The 24,426-nt window shown below is 49.3% G+C and overlaps 1 protein-coding gene across 3 annotated transcripts in view; it reads left to right on the top strand.

The window, feature by feature from the left end:
* CAPN15 (calpain 15) overlaps window positions 1-24,426 on the top strand; it is a 95,735-nt gene that overhangs the window by 14,624 nt on the left and 56,685 nt on the right. Inside the window, exon 1 of one of the 3 annotated variants that reach the window (XM_084641432.1) lies at window positions 5,466-5,700. The exons of the other annotated variants lie outside the window; for them this stretch is intronic. The gene's annotated coding sequence lies outside the window, so the exon portion shown is untranslated. Of the gene's footprint in view, window positions 1-5,465; window positions 5,701-24,426 lie in introns of those variants that run through there. 3 annotated transcript variants of the gene reach the window in all.

The raw sequence follows: 24,426 nt of genomic DNA on the forward strand, positions 1-24,426 counted from the left end.
TGAACTATAACTAAATCTAGATCTGCATTGCCCAAGGGATAGTGTCAGAGGGTGGGATGCCTACTTCTTCCTGCTCCGAGATCTGGCTCTTCCTGATGCATGCTCCCTCTGGTGACTCTGAAACTCCACATCTTATAGCAGCTGTTGGCTGTGTCCTGTGTTGATGGGCTAGCCCTTCGTCCACTTATCTCTGTGGCTTAGCTGGCATGCAATTACATACACTCCCTTTACCCTGTGGAATATCTTCAGTTTTGTACAGTGACATGGAATGCAATGTGTTTTAAAACCTCCACTGAAATACAACCATACCTGTGATCACTCTACCCACCATGGGGTAGCCTATTAGATGGGTTAGAGGAGGGGTGGGGAAATAGATGCTGTATAAAATGTAGTTAAATCTGCTCATCTCATTGATGGGGGTGATCCTCGACTCAGGAATTCACTTCCCCGCTGATCTAACACAGCCAGCCTTTCATGACTGTCAGGGCACAGAGAAAGACCTGGTTCTTTATTCAGGCCTGCCTGAAAGAGCTGTGTAAACACGGTTTCTTTCGCGTAGTTTTTTGGTGAGTTTTTAGTTGACTTCATTCCTAGTTATTTCCAAACGTTGTAGCATTAAGTGACCGTAAGAGCAGCTGGTTCAGAAGGGGTGCATAGTTTGTAAATGGCAGTCAATACAGAGGATCTCTTTATTTTAGCGTCACTTTCATCTGGCTTTCCCTTGTTATTGCTCTAGCTGCTCCCCTGTTGATGCTGCTGTATGGAAAGATGGTGTCAGAAGCACTCATTGCACTGAATCAGGGAGATCTGATAAAGCAGGTCGAGTGAGGAGACAGTGCCTGGTTCTTACTCATGTTTATCTCTAGCTGTGAATGTCCAATAACAACAATCCTACCCTGCACAGGCTGGCACAGCCTCAAACGGGAGGATCGGCTCTTGACCAATCAACACTCAACTGTAGCAGGAAAGAGAAACTGTTTGTTTTCTGGCTGCAGGGGAAATTCAGAGTTAGGATAAATCTGTCTAAAAACAGGAAATTTGTGTGCATGTCATCCAAGCAGCATTATTCTAATGAGAGTCTCGCATGCTTTCCTTTCATGGAATCTTCTTGTTAGACTCCGATGCCTATTAAATATATAGCACATTTGTAGCACACAACATAAAGCTTCCTGCTTATAATGCAACTGTTCTCAATAGGCAGACTGTAAAAGTGAGGCAAACCACTGGGCTGACCGAGATGATAAAGGGTCTATTGCAAGGACTATAAACACAGAGGGGGAAAGGGTTCTGGAAATTTAGACCTGCTCTTAAATGCTTGCAGAGATTGGATGCTGTGGCCTGGCTTGTCTTTCTCCTCCTCCCCTAGCCACATGAGGCACCTGTTTAAACTACTGCAGTGTTGCTAATGAGACCAGCCATGCCAGCTCACGTGCTATTGTTAACTCTGTGCTCAAAATCTATCCACAATTGGCTAATAAACTGGAAAATATGAGCAGCCCTATTGCACCTCATTGAAGTAATGTTAATTGGCTTAGTAGAGCACCGGGTTTCCACAGTGTTTGTTTTTTGAAATTTGTGTACACTCAGCCCTGCTTAATCTCAGTTGGCTTGCGATCTCAGTGCTTATTCAGATAAAATGAACTTCCTACTCATAAATCAATGACAGAAATGGGTGCTGGGATTAGTTGCCACTTAAAAGGACACAGTCAGCTGCTTTTCCGTAGCTTTTAATTAGGATTTTGATTCCCCTTTCAAATCTGTATAATCCCCTGTCTTGAAGTTTGTTAGGCATGATAGATTTACTGTACCTGATCAGACAGTTGCTCTGTCTAGCCCTGGTGTCCTGCTTCTAGCTGTGGTCACTGCTTTACTTTTCACCATGCTGTAGACAGAAGAGGTGGAAACTTCTTTGACCTTAGCAGCAATGAGTTTATGACATGAAGCTGGCTTGAAACTGCTATTCCTATTGCTTGTGACCTTTTTGTGTGTGTCATACCCTGATTACACTCCCTCTGTGTCAATGTTGCAAAGTATTAGGAAGTGGTATTAAATGGAGCTCAAGCCAGCCTGGCTCTTGGCTTCTCCTCCCCCCACGACACCCCGAGATAGTCCAGAAACAAATCCCCCATGATCCCAGGTTATAGGGAGTTCAGATATGGAACTGAGAGATGTGGCATATGTGTAGCTCCTATGATGTTGTTAAAGGGGTGGTTTTAAGTATGTGGTTCTGATAATTGCCATTTAGTGACCCCACATTTGATGTACTCTGTAGAAAGGATCTTTCCTGGTAACGGGAACTTGGGTGCTCTCTTCTTGGCACATCACCACCTGTAATAGACTCTGCAGGGAAAATTTTACCCTCCTTTACAGCTCTCTACAAGAGATATTTATCTGGCCCCCATTACTGTATTATCTGAGCACCTCAAAATCTTTACTGTATTTATCCTTGCCCTGCCTCCCAGGGATGTTGCAGTTCTGTTGTCAGCTTCTCTGTGCCTTAATTCCCCCTCTAAGTGACTTGCCAAGAGCATACATTAAATTTATGGCAGAGCACGGAATTGAATTTTGGTCTCTGAAGTCCTAGGCTGGTACTCTAGCCATGAGGCCATCCTGCTCACAACCCTATTGATGTCCCAGAGGTTGTACAGGCTGTGAGGGGGTTTGCACAACTTTGTAACTGATCAGAAACTATCAACAGCATTCAGAGTAGCAGCCGTGTTAGTCTCTATCCGCAAAAAGAAAAGGAGTACTTGTGGCACCTTAGAGACTAACAAATTTATTTGAGCATAAGCTTTCGTGAGCTACAGCTCACTTCATTGGATGCATGATACAGCATTGTTTACTGATGCACAGTGAGCTGGAGTCTGTCCTTTCCCTAGCTGTGCTGGCTCTGCAGGGTTAACTGGTGGAAACGGCAGTGAAAACTTTGTTTTTTGTCACCAAGGCAGCAGTTACATGCAGGGCGCTGACTGTACAAGGAAGTGTCAATTTCTACCTGGCCACTTTTCAATTGAACCGCCCTTAAGCTGCTGCAGCTGCCAGCAGGGAAGCCTATGGGGCTACCTATTGTACCACAGGACCATTCAGACCGGTGCCTGCATGCTGTCATGGCCATGAAGTCTCAGGGCCTTATTTCAGCCTCAAAATATAGGGAGGAGAGGGTTGAAGGTGGTGGCGTTTTGTTGCTTAAACACTTTCCTGCCATCCTAGGGAGGCTGTTTGCTTTCCCAGTCCAGCAGCTGTGACTCCCTAAAGGCATCTGAGGATGGAAAGGAACGTAGCTGTTTCCCCTCCCCCAGTGTAGCTTCTTATTGAAGTCCTATCCACATCCTCTGGAAACCCACACTGCTTCGAACCCCTATGGCATCTTTCAGCCCTGGCCCAATGGAGCTAAACGCTTACTTATTTTATTTACATTTCCCCCTTCCCATCACTCCTCTACGCACAAAATAGACACCCATGCACATATACATCACATGCCTCTGTAACATGTACTCCCCTTGATCGCTGTGTGTGACCCTCCCCTTACCGTTATGATCCTCTTACACTAACACATACGCATTGTGTTACTCTTACACAGTCATACAACACCCCTTACACATACACCCCCTGTAGCTAAGACAGGGAGGGATAGCTCAGTGGTTTGAGCATTGGCCTGCTAAACCCAGGATTGTGAGTTCAATCCTTGAGGGGGCCATTTGGGATCGGGGCAAAAATTGGGGATTGGTCCTGCTTTGAGCAGGGGGTTGGACTAGATGACCTTCTGAGGTCCCTTCCAACCCTGATATTCTATGATTCTATACACTGGGTGACTCCATGACATAAACACTCTTGTGTAGCTATGCACAGCCTTACATACACATTACTATGACCCCCTTATATGCACACCCCCAGTAGCTTACACCCATCACTCTAAAACCCCTTACCCACACATCCTGTAACTATATACACATCAGTGTGTGATGCCCCCCTCCCCCTTACAGCATACCCAGGAGCAGATTTACCATGAAACAAACTGTGTGGTGGCATGGGGGCCCCCAACAACAGCCCTCCCCCCAAAAAATGCAGGAAAAATATCTGACAAACTGCCCTCAAATCCCAGCTGGTGCCGCAGCAGGGCTCAGGCAGGCTGTCTGCATGCCGTGGCTGCTGGCTCCATGCTGCTCCTGGAAGCGGCCAGCTGCTGCCATGTCTGTGCGCCCCTGGTGGGGAGGAGGAGGAGGAGGCGGCTCCATGCACTACCTCGGCCCTGGGCAGCGCATGGAGACTCGCCGCGTCCCTCCCCCCAAGGGGTGCACAGAGATGTGCCAGCAGCAGGGCTAAGGCGGCTCCCTGCCCCCTCTGCCTCCCTCCCTCTGCACCGCTTTGCTCCCGGAAGCGGCCAGAATGACCTATGGTCCCTGGGGTGTGTGTGTCTGTCCGTGCGCTGCCCCGCCCTGAGTGCCGACTCCACAGCTCCCATTGGCTGGGAGCTGCGGGGCAGCGCCTGCGGGCAGCGGCATGTGGAGACTACCCCCCCCCCGTGCCTAGGAGCTGCTGCTGGAGGGCTGTGGGTGCCAGTTGCTTTGGGAGTCATGCCACCTGAGGTAACCAACCCTGTGCCCCAGCCCAGAGCCTGCATCCTTTCCCCACTCAAGGTACCTCACTTTATTTTAATTTATTTCTCATTACTTATAATAGAGGAGGAGGATGAAGGAGGGAAAATGGGGTGTGTGTGTGTGGGGGGGAGAGATGAGAGAATTGGCTAGGTCCCCAAAAATGAAGCGGCACACAGGGCCCCCCTAACTCTAAATCTGTCACTGAGCATACCCCCAGGAGCTGTGCGCTCCCTTACACCCATCACTGTGTGACGCTACATCTTGCAGGCGCGAAATACACCCCCTCGCTGCCCCCCTGGCATCGCGCTTTGTTTCCAAGGTGGTGCGCAGCTGGCTCTGGGGCTGGAAGCATCTGCTCCGGCTTGGGAACCGCAGTGCGAGCTGTGAGCCATTCGGACCCTGGGCTCAGCCTGCGAGCACAGCGTTGTGGGGCCAGCCCTGCGCTCTCCCGTTTCCTCCTGCCGGGTAGCGAGTCCCTTGCGCCGCGTGTCCGGCGCTGCACGCTGCTCTTCCCAGGAGAGGGGTAGACGGCCGGGGGGATCTCCCGTGCGAGGCGAGGTGGCCGGGCAGTTGCAGCTGCTATCCTAGGGCACTGCCAGAGGCTCCACCTCCTCCAGCCGGCCCACAGTTTGTGGGGAAGAGGGTGCCCCCCCGCCTCCCTGCGCCCCCCGGGGGCTCGGAGCGGCTGCAGCCGAAAGGCGGGTGAGCGGAGCGACCCCACCCCGGGCTGGGCAGCGGCGGGAGCGAGCGAGGCGGGGTCGGTGCGGACCGCGCTGGGCTGTTGCGTTGCCCCGGGCGCGCTGTCTCCCTAGCGGGGCAGGAGCTCAGCGCGCCCACTTGTCGCTGGGAGCCCCGGAACGCTACCAGCCGCCCACCGGTAGCTCCGGAGCCCGCTTCGCTTTCCTTCCCGGGAGCCGGCGTGCCGACCCGAGCCACTTGTGTGAGCGAGAAGCGGAGCCTCGTGCACGCCTGGTCGGGATCGGCTTCGCAGCGGCGTGACCCCTGGAGCTGGCATTGCTGCAGCGATCCCGCCGCCTGCTGCTCTGGGCTGGCCGGAGAGTGCCCTTCATGGGAGAGCTTCACCCCTCGGTCCTCCCGCGCTGTGAGTGCCTGCCTGCCTGCCGGCTGGCTGGCTCACTTCTTCTGGAGGCTGCTGCTGGTGGCTTTGGGGAGGGATGTGTGAGCGAGGGGTGATAAGTGGGTGATAGAGGGTATGTGAGGGAGTGGTGGTAGGGGTAATTTACTTCCAAAAATCAAATCAGTTTGTTTTGAAAACAGTATTTCCGGAGCAATTAACTGTACCACTCCAAACCTAGTCATTACGGCACTTTAAAACCCACAAAGAAAACACATAGGTGCTTAACTATTATTCATTTCTACTAGCTAACCCCCCACCCCATTCTTCCTTGTGTTGCCCCTGTGTCCTGGAGCAAATGAAATCGATACAAGTACAAATAAGATCAATAGAAGAAGTGCCTTCTTCACTAGGAGGAAAAATCTGCTGTCCCCCAGCTCCAGATGTCCAGGAATTTCCTAACTAGGGAGTGGAAGCCTGTGTTTGTTTTCTCCCCTCCACCTGTGTGAAGTTTTCTGTGGCTTGCTGTATCACTTGCTAAATATATTTAACACACATTATTTACCCTTCTGTGTGCCCTCTCCACCTTTGGAGTTTTACAAATCACTGAATGTGAGATCCTTAATATTCAGCACTTATATTGCACTTTACCTGTTTTCACACTGCTGCAAAGAATTAACTAATCATGGCTAAATACCCATGTGAAGTAGCATGTAATTATTAGAACTTGCATTCATTTTTAAAAAACACCACTTATTTTTCTGAAGGGCAAATGGTGGGTTGGATTATTAAGCCATTCCCTGACCACCACTGTTCTAGACATGGGAGCCGGCATGAGTTCTGCATAAAGTTGAAATGAGGAGGCATCCAATGCTGACACTATGATCCTGCTCTTGCTTGTTTGCAAACTGGATCTCACAATTTTTAACAACAGGGTTTCCTGTTGGTTAAAGGGAGGGCCATTCTTAGTGCTGAGGGGTCCAGCCCAAGATGAGGTATTTAATGCTTTGCCCAAAGCAATCCGATTTCACAGTGCTGACAGAAAAGTAGCCCAAATAGCGTTAGAGACAGCTCCAGCTTAGCTAGGTTATCCTGACCCTATATATAGATCTCTTCCTTCACCCAACTCCACCCACCACAGAGGTTTACTGAGTAGTATTAAACCAGGATTCCATCATCTCTGTTTCCCAAAATACATTTGTATTCAGGGTGGCTGATCAGACTTCCTGTAACAGACCTGGAGGGGCAGGGGAGGAGGAATGGGACAGGGCAGCAGTAATATGCTGGATGCCAGCTGCTTGCATCATTGCTAACTTATCTTCCACCTAACAGAGTCTGGGGAGTTAAAACTTGCATGTCCCTGAGGCTTTCTCTTATAGAAGGGGGAAGAGGAGTGGCGTGGCCTTTTCAACTTGGGTGAGTTGCTGAGGAAATGGTTTCAAATGAGACTGTTGAGTTGCTTTATCTGGTTGTGCAACTCTGTGCTCAGAAAGATTTTTAATGTTAGATTTCCTTCCCATCCTTTGCTTGTGTTTTAATTTGGTGAATCATTAGTGTCTGCATTTTTCTGATCTCAATTTCCCTCTTGCCTGTTAAAATTTGAATCCTGGAGGGGGAAAAAGTTTCAGCCTACCAGCCCTGTAGGTCATGTGCCAAACATTCTCTGTCCCTTCAGCTGTTTAGCCAAAGTGGCTGCTGGAACATATAGGAGAGTAACACTGTTGAAGTTATCAACAGCTGAGGCAGATGCAAAACAGACCATGTCTCAAATCTGACCTACCTTTAAAATTATACTAATCTTAGGAGAAATGTCCTCTGGATGTTAAGTATCTTTCTTTGTTTTTTATTCCACCTCCCCCCACCCCCTGGTGGGAAAATATAACTTCTTACAACTTAACTACTCGGATGGCAGTTATTGAAGGAAAAAAAAAGGGACCATTTTTGCCAGTCCCCCAATAATCAATGAGTTTCTCGTGTTGGCAGCAATGTACCAGAGCCGTGCTGCCTTTTGGTAATGCAGATGCACAGAATCTGTGCTGGCCAATTAGGGAGACAAAAATCAAGGAAGGGCAAAGAAATAATTATTCTCAGACTTTTTTTTTTCTTTAACCGATCATTACAGACCATAGAGAATAAAGAAGAAACCATTTAAAAGGTGGTTAATAATATCCATTTAATAACTAATGCATTTAGTTTTGGTGCTAAGCTTCTAGCAAAACTGCACCTGTTGCAAGAGCTCCAGTGTTCTGAGGTCTGCTATCCACCGAGACCTTTCTTGATCCCCTGGAACAATCCTGGGAATGAAAAACTGTATTTTACAGTCTTTGTTTCAGTCTTTTATTGTACTAAGCTGCTTCTTCATGAAGGTCTTCCTACAATTCATTCGCCTCTGCAAATCCTGGTGGGTAATTGAATAAGCTCTGCTGTGAAATTTTTCCCCCTCCTTGTTTCTTCTTTTTTACTCTGATAAATGTTCCCTTGATCCTTTTCCTTCTTACACAAATTCAGACTGTAAGATCTTTATTTTTCCTTAAGAAAAGGTGTGTGTCTGTGTGTAATATAATATAGTCTTTGAAGACCAAAGGAGAAAGTAAATGTTCCTATACTTCTATTTTGTGGAAGTTTGATGCAGTAAATTGTGAAAATTGGAAGAACAAGAAAGAAGAAGGGCTGCCCCTTTTTGTTGTTGAATGTTTGTTAGAAATCTAGTCTACCTGGAAGGGTGTAAATGTTTCACATTTTATTCCACTATGCAAAAAATGGTTGAGGAAAATTTACCAGCCTAGGCACAAAATCTGCTTGCCATCCCTTTTAGTATGATGATGCTGAAAAAAAGGAATGAAACTTTATTCCTTTAAAAAAAAAACCAAAAAACACCTCCTTGTCCTAGACCAGGGGTTCTCAAACTAGGGGTCAGGACCCCTCAGGGGGTCACAAGGCTATTACATGGGGGGTTGCGAGCTGTCAGGCTCCACCCCAAACCCCGCTTTGCCTCCAGCATTTATAATGGTGTTAAATATATTAAAAATGTGTTTTTAATTTATAAAGGGGAGTCGCACTCAGAGGCTTGCTGTGTGAAAGGGGTCACCAGTAAAAAAATTTTGAGAACCGCTTCTCTAGACAAACAGACAAGTCCTACTTTTCAGGGTTGACTTAATTGGCTTGTCAGATTTTCAGAGTTTGGGGCCTTCAGAAACCCTTTCTGTGCTAGTCGTTCCCAAGAGCTGGTGCTTCAGGTGTTGTGATTGGGACTCTACGGTTTATCCTTAGATTCCTTTATCTTAATGACAATCCTCTGTGCTTGGCTCTGCTCGGTTGTCTTACACCAACTGCGCTTCCTGGTGGGTTGGGAACAGTAGGGTAGGTGTCCACAGGCATTGTCAATCACACCCAAAGTACAGTTGGGTGTGGTATAGCTGCCCCCCAAATTTAGGGAGCTAGGAGTCTAGGGTATTTAGCCAAAGGAAGCCTTCATGAAACCACCCTGCGTCTCCCACCTCCAGATTGGGATGGACTGGCCTGTTAAAACAAAACCTCCCCATCCCCAATAAACTCTGGAACTGTCTTGTTCAGAGAGTTCATTAGCAGGTTTTGGGAATCCCAGTGGTGGTGGTCTATATCATACCTTGTTCTTTCTCTTCCTTTCCTTTCCTTTCCTTTCCTTTCCTTTCCTTTCCTTTCCTTTCCTTTCCTTTCCTTTTTTTTTTTTTCCTTCTTTTGATCAGAACCGACCTCCCTTTCTACAGTGTTGGGATCTTTACGCCAGTCCATGCCGCAACACCTCGCCCCTTTCCACTGGCTCGGACCTAACCTAGGATAAATCTTGGCGTGATCTGGGTAGGGGGGAACCATGGGGAGCTCTGCCTCATCGCTGGCCGCAGAGACGGAGTCGGACCATGGCTTCACTAGCCCACCCTACCCGGGGCACCCGGTTGCGAGCTGGTATAGGAGTAGCCACAGTGGCCCTGTTTGGGAAAGTGCCCTTATAACACGGCAGCATCAGCACTTACAGCACCGGGCACGAAGGTAAGAAAGAGGAAGGAGCCTGATTGCATACCTCTCAGCTGTGCCCTGAACCCAGGACAGTAATTTGGGGCTAAATTACCTTCTGCTCTGCTTGGCCCTGGTGCTGAGTTAGCTTTACTGAGGCCAGATCTTGGTCCAGTTGAAATCTGGGGCCAAATTCCTGTTGACATCAGTAGGGCCAGGCTGGGTCCTTTTTAAAGAGTAGCTGATGTCTCAAGGAAAACCTTGTGCATGTCTATCCCAAATTTCCCTGCTCCTTTTAATTGCAAAGCTGCCTTCATGAGAACGGGCTCTCGATTCCTTTAAGCATTGGCCCTGGTCCTGCTGCGTATGGCCCCTCTTCTTACTTGTGACTTCCCAACTGGTTGCTATAGAAGTGATGACGGTATCACAAATGGAGGATTATGACTCCAGGTTGGTGGGGATAAGCAGCAAGAGTCCATGAACTCCTAAGAGCAAGATATGGTGTTTTTGTGCTTCTGCCCTTGGCAAGAAATAACAAGAGGAAAATAAAAATCAGACACCAAAAACCAAACCGGCCTCAGAGACAATTACCTCCGAGGGGAACTTGTCCCACATCACCAATCCCCCCAGCTCCAGCGAGATCTGCAGATCAAACTGCAGCTGCAGCTGAATCACTATACGTCCCACTATCTTTTCTCCCCGTGAGCTGCTTGCAATTAAGATTTTTCCTCCTATTAGGTGGCTGGTGTCCTATATTTAGTCTCTTGCAGGTTGAGAGGTATGTTGAAAGCATCTAACAGTGTGCTGCCCGGGGATCCTTGGCTATAAAGGCTGCTGTGTTTTGTGCTAATAATATTTGAGCCTCTGATTAATGCTTGCTTTTTATAGCTTCTTGGCTTGTAGGGTGACTGTACCAGCCTGAGTCTGTATAGAGACTGTAGGAGTAGCAGCTTGCTTCCAAGCGTCTCTGAGCTGTTCTGGCTTCACTCTGAAAGTGTTTGCTGTGATGACAGTGTTTGTGTATGTCGTGTACCTGTCTTTTGCCCACTGCTGTAAACCCCAGTGAGTTTTTTTTGCCCTGCTTCGTGTCATCTGGGTCTTGCTGGCACAGACACGGGGAGACCCTGGGGCAAACAATTTCATGCTGTGCTCCTTCACAGCTTTGCCTTGGGTTTCCTATAAGCTGGCAACTGTGTAATTTAATCATTTGTTACCTTTGCTCTCAGCCATGTGACCAGATTCCCAGCAGTGCTCCAGGGGGCTTTAAAAAGGCCATGTCATGTAGTCTGTGCCATTATAGCTGTGCCACCAGCCTCTGGGGATGGCCTCTTGTTAGCTTGTTTAGATTTCAAGTGTGTACCTTCTATGTCTGTGCAACAGTTGTTCTTCTCCCAGTTTAAATGCTTGCTTCTCATCTATACTGCATATCAGGGTTCTGAAACTGAATTTCCAAACCTCTCACAGGGGAGAGAAACAATGGCACAAACAACCGTTCATCCTCCGGCTGAAACTTCTGAGCGGCATACGCTGGAGAGGCAGGAGCCAGGGTCCGCCGGTCTGAGCCGGTCTGCTGCTCGTGGGCCTGCGTGATACGAAAAGGCAATGTGTGCTACTCTTGTAGAAGATCTGACTGATCTAATTCAGTGCAGCATTTGATTCATATTTTTGAGGACTTGAGAACCGGTGTGGTGAGGTGGTGCATTGTGGGATACTGGAGCATGGATGTAAATTTCCTAACTGGTCAGCCTCCATGGTGGAAAAGGTGTAATGGATGTGGTGCTCAAGAGGAGGAACAACTGGTTTCCAAGAGATAAAGCCGGTGTCTTGTTAGGGGAGCTGTATGAGAGCTGTGTGTTTCCGGCTAGAGCAGGAGTACAGAAATAGCCCCCTTCCCCCACCACCAAAAAAAAGGTAGACTGTGGCTCTAGCAGGCAGGTAGATCTCCAGTTGTGATCCACCAAGGAGTTCTTGCGTGGGAAGAATTTGCTTTTAGGCAGCAGTTCCAGAGCTAGGTTCAGAAGCCCCAATGAAATTAGACAGTCTTTCAATCCATACATCAAAGTACCCACAGTTCCCATCTCAAGGCCTGTGGAACAACGATATTGAGCAAAGGCAGCTGCTAATCTGTATCCAGAGCAGGGTGGATGAATACACTCTTCTAATAAATAAATAAATAAAACAAACCCGAGCAGACGGCGTCGGCTCTTGCCTTTGAATGTCCTATCCCCTGGAGCCCAGCAGAGCAGGAAGGAAGTACAGTACTGCACAGTCAATCTGAGGCTGGAGTGAAGTTCTAGGATTGACTTGATTTTGCCTGCTGATTTCCTGCCTGGGTACAGCCAGCTTCTGAGCTAATACATTGGTCTATGTAGTCCAGCGCAGAGCAAAGGACTCTAGCTGCCTTGTGTAATCTGAATGAACACTGATCTGTTTACTCAAAGAAAATTGCTTGGTAGGTGGTGATTGTGAGTAAGGTGTGGGGGAGAGCAGAGACTTGCAGTGTGGTGGGGAGGGAGGAAGAGGTGCCTTCCCCCTTTAGGGGTTTATAGGCTGGAATGAGGCAGGCACTGTGTTTAAAGATGCTGATACTGCAGACTGGGTAGGCCTCATGTTTGGCATTCCTCTTATGCTCAAGACAGAAGGACCTGAAGGAAAGAAAAGGGTGGCCCAGTGGTTAGAGCGCTGGCTTAGAAGGTGTGAGAAGGCCCTGCTCTGCGTAAGTTTCCTGTGTGATGTTGGGCAAATCAGTTAGCCTCTGGGCCTCAGCTCTCCATCATGGAGAGGGGGTAACAGTGCTGCCCTGCCTCCCTGGGAGTTGTGAGGCTGTGTATTGCTAAAGCTAGCGAGGTGCTGTGAGCTACCTAAGTGCCTTCTATAGAGTTGGAACCCCTGGGGTTTGAGGTTATTGTTCTGTTGTTGAAATCTCTGATTAGCTTGGAGTCACCTTTGCCTGTGATTTCATCACATCTTGGAAGCTAAATGGAGCTAGGCCGAGTCAGTCTTTGGGTGACAGTTTTCTATGGATCATTTAGGTGCTGGTATTGGTGGCTCGTTAGGGTGCAGTCTTCCATCAGTATTGAACTAGGGTTGGTCTTAGAGGGCTCCGGACTGTCTTTGCAGTGAGACTTAAGAGAGGTTGTGGTTGCTTGTCATGAATTCTCATGGCATTTTTCACAAAGAGAGGTAAAAAAAATTCTTGCTCAATTCAAACTTGAGTAATTGCATTCTGCCTCTCTGAATTCCCCCCTGTAATTGCAGACTGATATGGTACCTTCTGTACTAATCTGTTGCGTTGCTGTGTGCTGTTAAATAGCTGATGTGTTATACCCCAGAGATGACTGTATTTTAGTGGTTTACTGGTGGCTCCTGTGTGTAGACACCTCATGAAGCAGTTTGGACGGATTTCACTGTGAAAATGCATTTAATTTAACACTGAAAATTTCTTTTCGTCACCTGTGTTACCAGTCTTCCTCTTTTGAGGAAGGTTGTGGTGAGACAACTCCCAGTTGAATCTGTTTTTTTCTGGTCCCCTCGACTGCAGCCAGTTTTGTTCTAGCCCATAGCCCCCAGGGCTCTGTGAAAAGCTGGAGCGGAATTCTGCAGCACAGTCTCTTGACTTTTCCAAGCACTGTAGAAATTCTAAAAATTCTGCTGCAGCATCAAATACATTTTTAAAAGGCTTTTACTGAATTAAATATTGGTGGGCCCCAATCACTGTAGGGAGCAGAGCATGACTTCTACTGAATTTTTGGCTCAAAAGACATTAGTAGTCAGACCACCACCCTTGCAAGGGAGGTGGTATTCTCTCCATTTTACAGATGGGGAAACTGAGGCACAGAAGTGGGGGTGGTGGGGGAAAGTGATTTATCCACAGACTGGGTGTGCCAAAACCAGGATTAAAATACAGGAGCACTCCTGCGCTTCATCCACTAGACAACACCTCCCCTCCTTATGGCCAGTGATCATGCTGGCTGCTTGGCAAGGAGCTGGCTTAGCTGTTGTTAGTTGGCTGAGAGACAGCGACCTCTGCTCCTGCCAGCAGCGGCTTGGGCAGTGCTGTCACCTACAGCCACAAGCTGCTTCGGGGTTCTCTCCAGTCCTGCAGAGATCAGCATGGTCATCACCAAATCTGGAGCAGCCACAGTGCCCTGGCTAGCATTGGACAATTGGCTCTCCTGGGTGGGGTTCTGCAGGCTCTGTGCTTTTGCCCTTGCTGCTCAGCATGCCTACAAGGCCATTGGGAGTGTTAACAAGTGGTGAAGGATGGCTGTAAACTCTCCAGATTTCTTAATTTGCACATGGTGCCGTTAGCTGATCATTGATCTCAGTGGTGTTCTGCATATTAACCGGGGGAAGGCAGCCAAATCTCTGGTCCTCTCCCATCCTCTGGTGTCCCAGCACATCTCCATGCACTGGGTTACTGGGTGGTTTTATTTAGGGAGATTAGCAGAATTTATATTGGTCATTATTGAAGCTGGTGGGCTGTACCTGCACATGTGTGTCACCCGAGGTGGAGGTTTGGGGGCTGGAACTTTAGAGATGTAAATGGCTTTACCCCGAAAGGGCGCTGGGAGGGTTGGCTGGTCACACTTTTCACACTTTACATTTTGAGGCAGAGAGGGGAAGTGACTTTTCCAAAGTCACAGAAAGGAGTTAGCGCTTGGCTACACTTGCACGTTACACTGCAATAAAGCCTCCTAGAGTGCTCTACCTTACTCCCCGTCCACACTGGCAAGGCACGTACAGCGCTCTAACTCCCTGGCTGGAGCGCTCCTTATACTCCACCTCCACTAGAGGATTAACGGCTATTGCGTACTGGGTGAGACCTGCAGGTCCAGTGTACACGAGGATTTACGTTACAGCGCTCCGATTGACCTCTGGAAACGTCCCATAATCCCATTAACTGAAGTGGCCTCTCTTGTCTTTTTTCAGAGTAACAGCTGTGTTAGTCTGTATTCCCAAAAAGAAAAGGAGTACTTGTGGCACCTTAGGGACTAACCAATTTATGCTCAAATAAATTGGTTAGTCTCTAAGGTGCCACAAGTACTCCTTCTCTTGTCTTTGTTGTGAACTTGGGAGGAATGTGGAATTGGCCCTTTCAAAGCTCCATGTAAAAAACCAAACAGCTAATGTTTGCTTTGAGTGAGTGAGTGAGAGAGAGAGGCGTGGGAAGGAGGGGGGTCTGTACTTACAAGTCAGTGTGCTGACACACTCTCAGCCCCCCCAACCCCCCCCACATACACACAACACACTCCACCCCACCCCCTCCCCATTTGAAAAGCACATTGCAGCCACTTGAATGCTGGGATAGCTGCCCATAATGCACTGCTCCCAATGCTGCTGTAGATGTGGCCACGCCAGTGCGCTTTCAGCTCTGTGTGGACAGACTGGAGCGCTTTCCCTGGTGTGCTCTCCGAAGGCTGGTTTAGCCCAAAGCGCTCTACAGCTGCAAGTGTAGACAAGCGATTAGTGGCAGAGTCTGGGTCAGTCTTATGAGTTTCCTGGCTTCCATCCCATTTGCTCAGACCTTGAGCCGTATCTCTGTGTAGGTAAAAATGATACGATCACTAGTTTGGGACATTTCTCCAGGTCTTGTGTAAATAAGCTTATATGGGAAATTTGGCTCTAACCGATGTTTTTGTAGGGGAATTTTTGTGTGGAGTTATGAGGATCTATTAGTCTCTCTAGCAGCCCAGTGGATTTTGGCCTGACTCAAACAGAGCCAAATACCTCATTCCCAGAGGCTACAACTGCCTACTGGGTGGCTCATGTTTTTTGAGAGCTCCCTCACCTCAGTTCTACATGGAGCAGGGTTAGACCTGCCAGAAACTTTTTATTATTTTCCCTCTACTCTTTACCTCCCTAAACTCCCCTCTTCTCATCTCGTTCTCTGAGCCATTTAATTTGAACAGCACAAACCAGGGACTGTGCTGTGAGGTGGGAGGTTCAGTTAGGGATGTCAGGGGTATATTTCCAGAGCTTCTGGATATGAGTGGAGCCACTTCTGTGCAGCACCAGCCAAAACCGGCTTGTGCGCATGGGGATTCTGGAATTGGCGAACTGCTTCCAGGTCTCTCAAACTGGGCTCAAAGAGGCCCCGAGCTAAGATGCGGCTGGAGAAGACCTGGCTCTGGTTTGACTCATGATGTGTCTGAGTTGCAGCAGATTATGCTGCTTGTTTCCATGTGTGGAGCAGGGAAGAGAGACCCTGTCTCCCAAACCGTAATGGTACAGACATGGCCTGCATGTCTCTGGACACCCTTCCTGCTCATGCTAGACATGGGGCCAGGGTCTTCACTTCTTCTCTGCTTCCCTCTGGGCTGTCATCTGGCTGGGATCCGTCTGTAATGCCAGTACTGGGACACCCCCACCCCAGCAGCGGGTGCTATGTTAGTAGTGAGATGGGCACGTCTGGCTTAGCTCTGTGCGCTTCGCTGTTATTCCCTCTGGGAATCACCATGGTGTTGAACTTCAGCTGGGACTTGGTGGAGTAAGAGTGTTGCTCGTTGCCACGGATACCATCTAGCTGGGAATGCTGGGTTGTAACTCTCTGTGTGCCAGGTCTCTCTGAAACACATGGTGCTCGGGGTGATATCTTGGCTTCCTTGTGGCCCCCCAGCTGCTCCTGAGACATCCCCAGCCTTTCAGTCGCACCTGTATGTTTAGCACACAGGCAGCTTGACCCGGGCACTAGTCTGCAAAGCCTCTCGGTTGTTTAAATTGTTGCTATTTTGAACATGTTGCTCTGGAGCTGTGGAGAGCTCGGAGGACATACTTGGGAGGTGGGGCAGGGTTGTGGAGTCCATGCATGTGCACCATAGTGCTGGTGACTGGTGGTGGCATGGTAGCTCTGGAGACTGATGTGCTCAGTTTGCCCACAAACAGGTAGCAGCAGCAGCAGCAGCACCAGGACAGGGTTCCCCCTTGTGCTGCCCTCGCAATAAGCCCGGGACAAAAAGGGAGTCTGGTGTCTCTGGCCCTGGTGGGGTGAATTCTGGGAGGGAGGATGCTTGTTCACTGGGGCCTCAACTGAGCCATACATAGGTCGCTGAACAGCCCTCCAGTGGTAATGGAGTTCAGGCCCTACCAACCTGGGCGGGATTCCAAGCCAGGACCTAGAAGTGAAAAGCTATGTATCCTTTTTCCAGGGCAATGGAAGGGTTTTATAACTTTTCTTTCCTGTGGCCCTCCCCAGGAATCTGCATGTGGACTCAGAAAGTGCATGGTAAGGGCTAGCCCAGTGCAAAATCTAATAGCTGCATTTAGAGCCCATGGATTGGATTTCGAAAGCAAATATTGAGGCCCTTTGCCTGGGCTCTGGCAGCACAGAGCTCTGCTGTAGTGCAGTAGAGAAAGCACAGCTGGCCTGTGTTTTAAATAGTGTTAATGTCAAGATGCTCACCATTGGTGTAGCAAGAGACCAGTGGCTTTGCCACTTTCTCTAGGTTCTTTCTGCACCCATCGGTGTGATATCTGATATCTGCATGTACACGCAGATCTGTGGCTGTCTCCCAGTCTGCAGATGCCTTGATGGTTTTGCTTTACAGAAGCAGGTTAGCATTTTGTTGTGAATACACTCAGGTCCATGGTCCTGTCCTCATGATCCCTTCCAGAGCGAGTCCAGAGCTGTGGGCTGGTTATCAAGGAAGCAGTCTCCTGTGTGTGTGAAAGCTGCTCTGGCAGCTGGTGGGTCCCCCATGCCACTGGAACTGCTTGCTGTACCCCCTTGGGGAGGGGTCTGGAGATGGGTTTGGAGCATTCTGGATGCATTTCTCCTCATTGATACCTGGACAAAAGTCCTTAGGGATTTGGGGGGCAGGGAAAGGAGAGGGAATTGGCGGGAGGGGGAAGAGCAAGCACTAAAAAAAGAGAGCTCTGTTGAGTCTCCCCTGAACAGCTCTGTTAGTTTCACTGCAAACTCCTCTGCTGCCTGAAAGGAAACAGGTTTGGAGCGGAAGTGTGGACCAGTATTTCAGGGCAGATCATCCCGAAGGAGCTCTGGGGCCGCCGAGAGACATCGTGCACAGCTGCCTCTCAGAAGTAACTATGGAATTAATATGCTGGCAGCAGAAAGGGGGAACCTGCTGAGCTCCCAGGCACGGTTCAGCCACTTCAAGGAAGGCAAAGGTAGGACGATTCCCCAGAGGTCATGCTAAGGGCTGGGGAAATAAGAGAGCCAATATTGCGCCAGCAGAGTGCTGGGGAATGTCTGCCCCTCTGAGAAACTGGCTGTGTTAACCCTTGCACTCCCACTGCAATGTGTCCCAGCAGCCAAGGGTAAGGGTGACCGAATCGCGGGCTTTCAGGTGACAGCTGATCACAGCAGAGGTCAGGCAGGAAGCTTCTTGGATTGTTGGGTGGTTGTTTTTGTTTTGCTTTGAAGCGTCAGGTATGGGCCGCTGCAGGAGGCAGGATGCTGGATTTAAGTGTGATCTGGTCTGACCTCACCTACGCTCCTACAGAATGGAAAGTCAGGTCTTGGTTAACAAGATGATTGAGAAGCCAACAGAAGAACATTTAAAAGGTAGTGATTTTTCCCTGCCCCTGAGTCCCTGGGCAGCTCATGGAGTGGGATAGAAGGGCTCTGTCAGAACTGCATTCAACTCATCTCAAGCTTGTTTGCTGTACCTGGGGGAAACAGACTTCTGGGCCATGTCCGTTGCAAGTGGTCCATCTGAATCCAGGGTGAGATGGCCAGTGTGATGGGGAGGGCAACTGTTCTGGGGGTCGGGGCACAACAAGAAAATTGATCAGGACTGGGAGAATGAGGTGTCAGTGCTTTTGGAATGTAAAAGTCCTTGGGCTGTAGATTACATTGTGCATCTGTGCTCTGCTCTGAGTGAGGCCTCGCCGCTGCATTGTTCCAGACCTTCTTCCCTCTAGTGCCTAGCCTTCCCAATAACTGCTAGGGCACCTTCCCCCAGGACTACAGCTGCCCAGTGACCCACTGCAAGCCTCACCAGGCCTCCAGGCACAGTACTAGCAGAGCACAAATAATGCAGCTGGTGAGGACTAGCTAACAGAACATCCCGTCATTCATGCCAGAAATGGTCTCTCTCTGCATCCCTGGGAGTGGAACTGAAGTCGGCAATGACGAGTTATGAAGAAACCAACTGAAGGGGGTGGGGGGGGGGAAGAGCCTGTGTTACAGATGGCTTGTACTAGGTGGAAGCTCTTCTCTGGTATAGCAGGTTATCAAATCCAGCAGCAAAGTGCCTGCAGCCCCCGACTGGAAGGTTACGCACACATTCACTTTGAGATCTGTGTCTTTGCTGGGCGGTTCACCCCAAATCTGTACAGGGTGTGGCCCTGGTGTTTCAGGGTGTACCCTACATGCCTCCTTGCCCTGCCATTTACCTCCCTCCCACGCCCAGACATACTGACAGAGCTTCACAGAAAGGTACAGCTGTTGGATTGGTGCCAGAACCACGCAAAGTTTGTCCTGTGGAAGGCCAGCCTGACAACTTGTTGGGAGCCTGAGAGCTGCCTCTGCCTTGTGTACAATGGATCAGATTGCAGCCCCCTCATCTTCAGTGCAGTGGGTAAGACCCTGGAGACTACAGCTCCCAGCATGCAGTGCTCAGAGTGGCAGTGCTTGCTGGGCCCTGTGGTTTCCACAGGCGCCCGCCTTTGTTTTAAAGACAATGGGTGCACCAGTATCAGTTTGGTGTCTCACTCCCATTGACGGTTAGTGAGAGTTTGTGTCTTCGAAAATCTCACCGAATGGCTATTGTGGTCTCCCTTAGAGCCTGGTGGGAGCTATACATTGGTCTGCCCAGGCTGGATTGTGATGCAAGCAGTTTCTTTCCAGCTGACCCTTGGCATGATGAGAGTGCCTCCAGATAGCCATGCAGGCCAAAAGCAGAATGGCAGGAAAGCAGCAGCTTCTTTCCCCTGAGCCAGAGGAGGCGGTGTCTCCATTCAGACTACATTTAGGGGACTGAGGTTGTGTGCACAGGCAATTCTGTGCTTATTCTGGTCCCTGTGCTGAGGGTCACGCAGCCTTGGCTGGAGTAGGGAGTCTCATCAGACCATAGCTGCTTGTTGTTAACATGCTAGGAAGCTGAGTGAAGAGTCTTTCACAGCTGTGTTGCCGGGTGGCTTTAGTGTGTGTCTGCAGAGAGGGATAGATTTAGAAGCACATAATGCTTCTGGGGGAGTTTAAAAAAAATAATTAGCACGAGCCCTGGGATTCCATCCTCTGGCATGAGACTGCTTGATCATCAGGATTGTCAACGTATTGACAGCAGCTTCCCCGGCCCCGAGATGCCATGGCGGTGGGTGAATTAGGCATGACGCAGAGCACGTGGACAGTACAGAATCTCCTAATGAGCAAATAAAATCGGGTCACGATGCTCTGGTTCACTGCAGTCATGTAGACACTTCCCACTCCCTTGGAGTGCGAGTCTGAGTGCTAGAGCCAGCCTGGAGGATGCGGGGGGGAAGCGTCTCAGCTTGCTCTGTGTGTTTAATAGGCTGTCTGCAAGTGTACTGTCCATAGTAAGGTGGCTGAGCGGTCACAGCAGTCGACAAGCCCCATCTGTCATGTGTAGTGTTAAGTCTCTTGCGGGCAGAATGCTGACTCTCTCTCTCCTTCGTCTGTGACCCATGGGCTGGCAGTGGTGCTGCTTAGCTTTCCCTCCCTCCCCTCAGAGTGTGCACATGCCAGCTTGTGCCAAGACTACTCAGGAGGGGGAAGTCCTTGGCAGGAGGGGCAGGAGATGTGCGTTTAAACAGGCTGCAGAATTTGACCTGCCTTAACTCCTTAATCGTGGAACTTTAAAAAAAAAATAAAAAAAAATCCAAGAATGATGACGTGCCTGGATTTATTTAGCAGCTGTGTGCATGGGGGATGGGATGGGAGGGAGGACTGTAGGGTTGGAGGAGAGCTTGAGCTGTGGGGGGTGGGGTGGAGAGTGGAAAATGCAGTGATCCGGGGAGCCCAGGGTGAGGGCAGGCCGGTCAGTACACCACACAGCTGCCCGTGGCTACCAGTCAGCCGGGAGAGAGGGAGGGGAGCTGCAGGTGGGGGGAGCAGGCATTGTATAGTGAGGGGTGTAGTGCAGTGAGATTGCCTGGGAATCAGATTGTTCCTGGTGTGCTGTTTCTATGGCACTTGGCAATTAAGGGGTTAATTGGTTATGGTTGGACAGTTGGACAGCTGGATTCTAGCTATTTAGCTGCTAACTTGAACAATCGTACTCTGAAGGAGGCAGTAAACAGTGTCAGAGTAGCAGCCGTGTTAGTCTGTATTCGCAAAAAGAAAAGGAGTACTTGTGGCACCTTAGAGACTAACCAATTTATTTGAGCATAAGCTTTCGTGAGCTACAGCTCACTTCATCGGATGCATAAAGATGAAGTGAGCTGTAGCTCACGAAAACTTATGCTCAAATAAATTGGTTAGTCTCTAAGGTGCCACAAGTACTCCTTTTCTTTTTAGTAAACAATATGTTGTGCTTAATAAAGTCTGGGTCCGAAGTTTTCCAGGGTACAGTATAATTCGTAGGTGCTTACTTAGTAATTACTGTCTTACTGAAATATCACAGGAGTGAGAATTTCAGAGGCCTGGCTGGGGCAAGTGAAGGTTTTCTCCTTCTGGGTAGATACCCTGGGAGGCCAAGGGGGGCCATCTTTGCTGTGGGCATCCAGTGCTGATGTCCCAGAGTGAGAACTGAACATGTACAGTCCAGCCGCTGCTAACAACTCTGAGTCTGTCCCTGCTGCCCTTTCTGGTTCAGTGTAATCCGTTTAATTCACCTTGCTGTGCCTGAGAAACCAAAAGAGTGACCATTTTATAGGTGAACCACACAGCAAAGCTGAGCAGCCTGGATTTCTGTGCAGAATGTTCCCCTGAATCGGCAGGCACCGAGTAGGTCAGGGAATCCGCATATTATAAGGTACAATTCCACCCCTTGATATCCTCTTGGTGCTTCCTGGCTCACTGATGGTATCCCATAATGCAGCATCCTGTGACATCACAAATACCAAGGACAGCAAGCAGCAAGAGTTCTGGCATTTTATGGTGCATTCTACTGTCCTCTTTAGTGAAGCAGGAAGTCCAGAGAGAGGGTTTCTGTCTGGCAGGCCCTGGGATCGCATAGACTAGTGCCCCCTCTTTACTGTGCAGGGTGCTCTGTGAAGCAGATATAGCTGAGGTGAATTTCCATCTTGGCTTTGCAACTAGCTAGTCAGCACCTCTAGCCCAAAGCAATATTTCATATCCTTGCACTAGCCCATTAGGATCAGTTAGCATGCTGGCCCCAGAGCTGCTGTCATCGGCACAGGGAAGAGAGGAAGCACCACAAAACCGGGGTCTGTTTAAGCACCTCCAGGAGATGCACAAGGAGGAGAGGGGAAGGCATGTTGGCTGATTAGCAAAGGATGAGACCAGTATGGATAGAAGCATTTATCCTTCGAGCTTCTCAGAGGCTGTCACCAATGTAAGAGGTAGCCAAAGAGATGAACAATATCCAGTGGGCAGGAGTGTCACAGATATAGGAATTAAATGACCTTTTTGGAGCAGCTCTGTGTATGAACTGATCCAGACTTAGTGAGCTGCTATCTGCAGATCCTATCCACTGCTGTGATCCCATCTGACTGCCCAAGCTAAATGGAATTGGGCCTGGTCAGTAGTTGGGTGGCAAACTGCAAGGAGGTGCTTCAGAAAATAGAACTTGGAAGCTCACAGGTGCCCTTGGAATCAGTCCCAAGCCACATCTACCAAAATGGTAGTGGGGCTGGATCTGACGAGGTGTAAAACTGTGGTCCTGACCGCTCATGGTCCCTTAAAGATCATGCAGCACTTGTGGGACCTGGGGATTTTGAGCACCAGTGAGCTGACTACATTCTAGTACGGGAAATGAGACTCATAGACTTTAAGGTCAGAAGGGACCATCAGGATCGTCTCCTGACCTCCTGCACAACACAGGCCATGGAATCTCACCCACCCACTCCTGTAATAAACCCCTAACCTATGTCTGAGCTATTGAAGTCCTCAAATCATGGTTTAAAGATTTCAAGTTGCAGAGAATCCTCCAGCAAGTGACCTGTGCCCCAAGGTGCAGAGGAAGGCAAAAAACCCGCAGGGCCTCTGCCAATCTGCCCTGGAGGAAAATTCCTTCCCGACCCCAAATATGGCAATCAGCTAAACCCTGAGCATGTAGGCAAGACTCACCAGCCAGACATCCAGGAAAGAATTCTCTGTAGTAACTCAGATCCCACCCCATCTAACATCCCATCACAGGCCATTGGGCATATTTACCACTAATAGTCAAAGATCAATTAATTGCCAAAACTAGGCTATCCCATCATAATTACTCTCTCCCTGAATTTTGTTTGATGTGGTGCTGTCAGAGCAGTCTGCATTTCACTGATGGTGAAGGGCTGCGGCTACCATTGAAGTCCAATGGAAATTTTGCTGTTTCAGTGGGAACATGACAGAGTTTAATTCTGCAGCATGCAGTGAATATTCCATGGGATCTGCCGAGTGCCCTCGACACTGGTTGACTTCTACCCAGGAGACACTCTCTGTGAGTTATTTGGCACCTTGCAGGATTGTGCCCTCAAGTACCTTCCTGAATTAAGGCCTAAATATGTGTTTAACTTTGTCTAGCTTCCCTGGGGCTGTTCATGTGCTCTAGTACCTTTCTGCATCAGGGCCTTAGTTCACATGTCAGTTAGTTCGTAGAGCCCTTTGCCACGCTTCTCCTAGGGGTTGCAGAGAAGTGTGCCGATGGGTGATGGAGAGATGTTGGCAGGGTTGCCCCTCGGCTGATGCAAGGAACCTGGGAAACATTGTACAAATCTCGGCATGGGCCTCTGTGTGCACCAGGGCATTTGATTGCATTCCCTGTGCCTGTCTGCTCACAGTGAGTCTGACCCCTGCAATGCAGTAAAAGCAGGGAGGCTTCCTGTTCGAGGTACCCTGCGTGTCCGTGTGAAGTGAAGCCAGGTATAAGCATTTCAGGCACTGGAGGCTGGAGCCCAACAGCTGGAAGTGCCTTGTGATTCACTTAGTGGAGATGTGAGTGATGGGAGCTTTGGAGCCATGCTGCCACCGCGACCCATCCACCCCCCTCCCTCCTTTTTCTTTGCTGACTTTATTTAGCAGTGCTGAAAATTGCAGCATAAATCCCAGCTGAGCAGCAATCCAGGTGGGCAGCCAACAGTAAATTCTCCCCCTCCCCCCCACCCTCCACGCTAGAGGACTGTTGCTGGGAACGGAGGCTGTGGGTGAGCACCTCAGCTGGTCCTGATTCTCTATAGAATAGAAACCCCTGGGTCTGTCTCACTATCCCAGCAGCTTGCCTCTGATTCTCCCCTCTGTGGGCCATCGAGCCCCTGTAACCTCGTCTCATGACTGCCTGCGCAAGCTGTGAAATCCTTCCCTCTCGAATAAGATGCCTGTGAGGTGCTGTCCCAGTGGGAAAGATCCTGCATCTCTGGAACTGACTATGAACTCTTGACACCGAACTCCATAGGTCTGACTCTGTTTTCACTGGTGTAAATCAGGAGCTGCTCTCCTGTGTATGATGTTACATTATGTGGTACAGCATGGCCAGAGGGCAGCAGGAGAGTGTTAGAAGGGAGCCTTATTCCCTGTAGAGGGAAGAAAGTTTGCTATAGATTAATTAAAGCACCTGAAGCCAGTCACCTGATAACCCTTCCCCCCCCACCCTTCAATCAGACAAGAGGAGGAGTTGAAGCCGAGTGGATTGGTGTTGGAGCAGAGAGCAGTTTGGGGGGAAGCAGAGGAGAGTTTGG

This window comes from Lepidochelys olivacea (assembly GCF_965140295.1).
Source record: "Lepidochelys olivacea isolate rLepOli2 genome assembly, chromosome: 10".
Classification (NCBI taxonomy): domain Eukaryota; kingdom Metazoa; phylum Chordata; order Testudines; family Cheloniidae; genus Lepidochelys; species Lepidochelys olivacea.